Genomic DNA, 4,901 nt, shown 5'->3' with positions numbered 1-4,901 from the left:
ACAGCCCCTTGCAAACCACAAAAGAAAGCCAGCCAGGTGTAAGCCAGATGGTGGTGGTGCACACCTTTAATATCAGCACTCGGGAGGCAGAGGCAGGCAGATCTCTGTGAGTTGGAGGCCTGTCTGGTCTACAAGAGCTAGTTCCAGGACAGGTTCTAAAGCTGCAGAGAAACCCTGTCTTGAATATCTAAAAGGCTAGGTGTGGTGGTTCAAAACCTGTCATCCTGCACTTGAGAGGCTTAGGTAGAAGGACTGGGAATTCAAGGCCAATTTGGGCAATCCCTCTACGCAAAAGTCCCCAAAGATCACCAGCTACTTCCAGACAGAATCCCAGCCTCTCTGGATTTACTGTGAACATAAGAGGGTAGAATCCAGAGAACTCCCTTCCCAGGAGCTTTCCAGAGTTGACGTGGTCAACCAACTTACTCATTCCTTAAAGTGGTTTTTTTTTTTTTTTTGGTTTTTTGAGACAGGGTTTCTCTGTAGCTTTTGGTGCCTGTCTCGGAACTAGCTCTCATAGACCAGGCTGGCCTCGAACTCCCAGAGATCCGCCTGCCTCTGCCTCCCTAGTGCTGGGATTAAAGGCATGCGCAAGTGTTTATTCAACAGAGAAGGAACTGGACGAACACAGTGCGGGGGGGGGAGTGTCGGGGGATGATCTGTCTCCCCAAGGCCCTCTACTGGCTGAAAACCAAGTTTGTCACTGATCTAGCATTAAGGGCCAAGACGCCCTCACCCTTTGCTCATGAGCTCAATTCTTAAAGCCCAGGATGCTAACTTTTACTTTTTGTTCATTGAAACTGTAGCTCTACAGCCCAGGTTGGTCTCAACTCAGGATCTTCCTCCCTGTCTCAGCATATCTGCTGGGACTACACGTAAGGCTACTCCAAGATCCCCACCTCTGACTTTAAAGACAACTCCATCAGGAAACAAGGTTCTTTACAATGACGATTAAAATGAAGCGAGATCCCCAACATGGACTTTCATCTGTGCGGTTAGTGTCCTCCTAGTCAAGACACAGAGACAAGCTCAAAGAAAGATGACAGGAGACAAAGGGGGAAGATGGGGTCACCCATGAGCCTGGGGTAGATTACCATGAACCCCAAAGGAGGTGGCCATGTCTGTATGTGGTCTTGGACTCCTGGCCTTCAGAACCTCATGACGGCCTGTGGGTTGTCCATCTAGTCTGTGGCAGATGCAAGACTGCCAGAATTGGCTCTAGCTTGACTCCACCTCACAGGTCCACACATGTGCTTATGACACCCTGCAGAGCCAGGATCTACATGAGTCAACTCTGCCAGCTTATTCATCACAGCACAATCCTCCAGGCTGAACCCCTGAATCACTTCTCAGGGATCCCTGACTAGGAAATGAGCAGATCCCGAGCTCATCGGCTGCATTTTTCCAACGTGCCTAATAGTGGAGGATTTTCCCAGCCAAAGTGGATAGCAGTGCAGAGACAAGACCCTTTGTTCTGTCCCTCAGGGAACCATGAGGGCAGAAGAGAATGGCCTGTCTTGCTCTGTGAGGAGGCCACGCCTGGGTCTGGCTGAATGATGGGCCGGGCAGGGGCTGCCTGGCACAGCTGGGTTGGGGACCTCAAAGACACAAATTCCTGGCAGGTGGGACATGGGGAGGGGTGCACATCTAAGAGAGGGTCATTAGCTGGAGGAGCTCCAGATTAGGCGACCTTCTCCCACTGAAGAAAGCAGTTATGTCATGGTCATTGGTGAGAGGAGTCAAAAGGAACAGGCAGAAAGAGAGGGGACAGCAAGGAACAAAGACACAAACCCCAAAAGAACTTCAACAGTGTGGGAAAGGATGAGTACCTTGGCGGCCTGGGCCGTGGAGGAGATAATGCCGTTTATCAGAGGCATGGCGATCAGACAACCTTTCATGCTGGAGTCTGGTATAGCTAATCTTGCAAGAAAAGTGAGAGTTTGTTCCCAGATGAGGACAGAGTCTCCACAAACTCAGGTCAGTGGTGATACAATGGCAAGAGAGACAATGGCCCTGCTGTGCCTGTCAGGCTGCCTCATGGGGCCCACCTGCCTTGGTTCCTCCAGGGTATTTCTCCTCCCACCCAGCAGCTAGCAGAATTAGTATCCAAGGTCTCCCCACCTCTCCCCCAACTCCTGAAAATGCCTGGGAGAAGCACTGAGGCCAGGAGGGGCTGTAGCCATAATTTCACACACAGCATCTATTCTCACCTTGGGTGCATTCCATGTGGCTCACTCCACATGACACAACCTGTCATCATCTCTGGTCACCACCCTCATGATAATGTGAGCCAAGGATGCTACAGCATCACAGGGTAGACAAGCTGGCCCTGCGGCCAAAGAATGAACCCACACCAAATATCACAACAGTCTGACAGCCACATCTGAATTAAGGGCTGTTGTAGAGGGTTGAGGATCAAGGACTTGTTGGCTTTTTGTTCTCTTGTGGTGCTGGAGATGACTGGGCCTTGAATGTGCTGAGAGCTGGAGCATGAACCTAGCCTGTCAGCCATGCTCCCTGGTTCTACAGAGTCTAGGGTTCCAGCTCCAAAGCTAGCACTACTTTGAGAGAACAAAGACCCTCTCCTGGTGGCTGAATGGAATAGACAGCTGGGACAAACAAAAGCAGGGGCCAGCAAGTGTGCCAAACAGCAGAGACCCCATTGCAACTGGGTCTCTGCTCCAGTCATTGCGGTTCATCACTAACATGACTTCCCAGGTGTGGCTGGGTCAGCCACCTCTTCGGAGGATATATAATGAACTCCCCTCATCCTAAACCTCGATCTCCAGTTCTGCCCTTTTGATAACACATGCCACCTGTCACTCTGTGCACCTGCCCAATGGGAATATCATTTTTTCTATGAAAAGGAACAGTAGTCGTCCCTGAGGCACAAGGAGATCTCAGCTCTGCTCTCAGGAGGCAGCCAAGCACTTGGCACAACCGGCTCTTGCTCTGGCAGACTTTGGACCCATCCAGCACATGCCACTCCAGAGATGAGGGAAGAGATGCCACTATTTCATGGTCTTGTCAGGAAGGGTGTCAAGCCAGGAGTCCTGAGTCCCCAACTGACCCACACGGTCATCAGCTGGACTTGAGAGAGGGTTTTACCCAACCAGGAGGTCAAAGCCACAGCTTTGTGCTTTGTGCAAGAAGCACACTGGATACCTGGCTAGGGGTATGGCTCCATGGTGGAACACTTACCCAGCATGAACGTGTAAGGCTCTATGTTCCATGCCCAGGATTGCAATGCAGGAGACAGAAGAAAGTCGGGGCTGCATAAAACCAAAGGGTATGTACCAGAAACACGAAAGTTAGTGAGTGGGGTCAGCTCATGGAAAAAGCTGACACAGACCAATCCAGTTACTTTGCAGAGGAGGACACCAGACACAGGGCACTTCTTCCAGGAGACCCCCACGCAGTCACATGCTCTGAGTGCACAGTGGAAACCACACGGCCTTGGCATAGGAAGATTCAGGTCCTCCCTGGGGTCTCCAGACCCAAGCAGTCTTTGACACTGCAAGAGGCATGACTGAGCAGTGTGCCCTAGGGCAGGCTAAGATGAGAGCTTTCTTACAGACCATTCCAGAAGTGAATAGGGCAGTCATGTCTCTGAGACTTTCTTTATATTCAGATTTGTGTACCAAATGGAACTCTAAACCTGGTTTTCTTCTGCAAGCACACAGCAGATAGGGAATCCTAGCAATAGGGGAGGGGAAAGAAGAAAGTCATGCCATCCAAAACTAGGCAGTTCCAGGCCCTTGTAGGAGCAGATGGGCCTTTGACAACTTTTCAGTTGTCAATGCCACCTCCAGTCATTCCTGGACTGGAGTCTAAGACCAGACAATACTCAGGGAATAAAGGAGCTGTAACATGAGGGGCTGCATCCAAGCCAAAGAGGCAGATAGGCCTCCCCTCAGAAGCCCTAGGGCTAGGAGACCCCGGAAAAAGAACGGAGGGCTTGCTGGCAGCTGTGCTTCCCTGGTGCTGATCTCACAACCCCTGCCGGGGGACACATTTCCTGTATGTCGGGCTTTACCCATTTAAGTCCATGGATGCAACTCTCGTGAGAGGGTGGCTTCCACCCTACCCGGCTCCTGGCCATTTGGAGCATTAGCACTTCTCCCTAGCTCCCCTAGAACCTGGCTAGTCCTTTCTGGAGCCGAAAGTGATGCACGTTCCAAGGCAGAGACAGACAGACCCAGAGGACGCTGGGACTCTCCCCTGCAGATCACCCAGCTGTCAGGGTGTGAAGTCAGGAAGAAGATGATGAATCAAGAAGGGGAAGGCGGGGGCGAGTCTCCAGAGGCTGCACCCTGTCATCTCCCGGGCCGCTGGAGCCCTTTCCTCCTCCTCCCCCCCACCTCAGGCTCTCTGAGGAGCTGTTCTTGCATGGCTTTCCAGGCCCATCTTTTGCAGGCTCCACTCCCATTAGAGGGCAGCCGCAGAACTTGTCCCATTCTCTGAGCGCCTGGCACACCTCGGCGACACCCGAGAGCTAGGACCGCGCTTTAGATGCCTCTTTCCCCAGCACGGGGCCCTCAGCTCCGCCTTCCTGGCCTCCTGGATTTCCTGAGACCCCCTCCTCAGTGTCCACCTCAGCCACGTCCTCTCCACAGCCACCGCTCAAAGGCGCCCTCGAGCCCCGTAAGCCCGCCATTCTCGCCCCCATCAGTCACCCCGCGACCCCCAGGCCGCGTCACACCCTCGCGCCCTGGGACACCAGCACCAACCCCGGCTCTATCCTCCCATCAGGAGAACCACTGAAAGAACTCACCTGAACCTTGGCCGCCCTGCTCCAGGGAGGAGGGGTGCTCTGGGCCACGCCCACTAGAGCCACGCCCCTGCTGTTGGTGTGGTCCGGTTTTCTGGCTCCCTCGAGCTGTGAGAGGCGGGGCGCTACA

This window comes from Microtus pennsylvanicus, chromosome 13 (assembly GCF_037038515.1).
Source record: "Microtus pennsylvanicus isolate mMicPen1 chromosome 13, mMicPen1.hap1, whole genome shotgun sequence".
Classification (NCBI taxonomy): Eukaryota; Metazoa; Chordata; class Mammalia; order Rodentia; family Cricetidae; genus Microtus; species Microtus pennsylvanicus.
This window is presented reverse-complemented; position numbering follows the sequence as displayed.